We start from the raw sequence: 1,820 nt of genomic DNA, 5'->3' as shown, positions 1-1,820 counted from the left end.
CTCGGCGTCCCTCCGCCGCCGCCTGCGCGCTGCGCCCGGGTCGAGCGGCGCCGGCGCCGCCCATTGGCCCGAACTCTTGCAAACCTGCCTGACAACCAAGCGCCACCTCCTCGGATTGGTCATCCGGACCAAGCTGCTTCCTTTTTTTCTCATTGGAAAGAAAGAGTACAAACCGCCAGGGTTCGGCTTCCAGAATTGGCTGAGGAGGGAGGGCCCGCCCTAAAATGGGTCGGGCTCAGCGGAGGAGGCGGGGCCAAGGGGAACCCTAGCTCTGCTAGGATCGCGGCGCTCCAGCTTTTGGCTGCGGCGGCCTCGCCATTCTTTAGGGGCTGTGGAGCTTTGCTCTCCCACCCCCGCCTACTTTCGAACCGGAGGAAAGACGCCCTACTGCACAGGGCACCTTTCTTCATTGGAGTAAAGTAGCACTCATTGCTGGCGCACAATTGGTGGAGAAAGCTCCCAAGGGGCCTTCAGGGTATTTGCCAGCCCAGACTGGAGTTGAAGAAGAGCAACGGGAAAAAAAGAAATGAGGATCCCGGTTTGTTGCAACTTTAGGAAGTGAGTCCCGTACCTACTGCAGGTGTCCTTCGACTGAGGAACCAGCTAGATTAGAGGAGCTAAGAACGAGGTGAAAAGCAACCCTGCCCAACCACACCAGTGTTCTAATGAATAAGACTCAATTCCTGCCCTCAAGGAGTTCGCAGTCCGGTGATGACTACAGACTTGGCTAAGCACATGATCAAATACAATGCAATAAATTACACAAACCTGAGGAATAGGTTTCAGAGAGGTTACTCCAGTAGCCCATATGAAGAAAGAGGACAAAGCCCAGTAAGAATAAGGCTGAAGCTGGGCATGGTGGTGCACGCCTGTAATCCCAACACTTGGGAGGCTGAGGCAGGAGGATCATTTCGAGTTTGAGACCAGCCTGGGCTACAAACTGAGCTCAAGGCCAGCCTGAACTGCATAGCGAGACCCTGTCTCAAAAAAAAAAAAGAAAAAGAAAAAGAAAAGAAAAGAATAAGCCTGGAAAACTGGGCATGGTGGCTCACATCTGTAATCCCAGCACTCAGGAGGCTGAGGCAAGAGGACTGACAAGAGTTTGAGGCCAGCCTTGGACTACAGAGTGAGTTCAAGGCCAGCCTAAATATAGTGAGACCCTGTCGGGGGCGGGGGGAGGGAAGCCTGGGGTGGGGGTATAGCTCAGTGGTAGGTACTTGCCTGGCACTACAAAATAAATCAATAAACCTGTGCTTTTGCCCAAGAAGAGCAATGTTTAAAGACAGTGGTCATGGGGATAGAGAAGAAGGTAGGATTCGGAAATGCATAGAATCAACAGGGCTTAGTGATTCACTGGCTTGTGGGGAGATGGTAACAGGATGAGTTCCAGAAGTGCTCAAAAATGTCCGAGGGAAACTGGTGACATAATGGGAAAGGAAATAAAAGAGGTTAACCAGGGATTATTAAAATCAATTCTCAACCGGCCATTGTGGTACATAGCTATAATCCCAGCACTCAGGAAGCTGAGGCGGGAGGATCACAAAGTTTGAGGCCAGCCTGGGATATATAGTGAGTTCAAGGCCAGCCTAGACTAGTAGTGAGACCCTGTCTCAAAATTTTAAAAAAAAATGAAATTGAACAGCAACACCTTGATTCTGCAGTGAGGGTGTCAGTAGTGATCTTTGCCAAGGAAGTTTCAGAGGAGGAGAAGGCAGTTTACAGCGGGCTGGAGAGTGATGAAACAGTAAGGAAGAGAGCAAATGTAGAATCCTGGCCATCTCACAGAAATTGTGTTTGGTGGAGCTGGGGATTTAGCTCAG

General features: G+C 50.8%; 1 protein-coding gene across 2 annotated transcripts in view; it reads left to right on the top strand.

Moving 5' to 3' along the window:
* Positions 1 to 1,820, top strand: part of Pex6 (peroxisomal biogenesis factor 6) — a gene marked incomplete in the record, with an annotated part of 19,029 nt that overhangs the window by 343 nt on the left and 16,866 nt on the right.

The sequence above is a fragment of the Chinchilla lanigera genome, unplaced genomic scaffold (assembly GCF_000276665.1).
Source record: "Chinchilla lanigera isolate Chin_1 unplaced genomic scaffold, ChiLan1.0 scaffold00036, whole genome shotgun sequence".
In the NCBI taxonomy this organism is placed as follows: domain Eukaryota; kingdom Metazoa; phylum Chordata; class Mammalia; order Rodentia; family Chinchillidae; genus Chinchilla; species Chinchilla lanigera.
The sequence above is the reverse complement of the archived record's forward strand: the minus strand, read 5'-3'. Positions and strand labels throughout refer to the sequence as shown.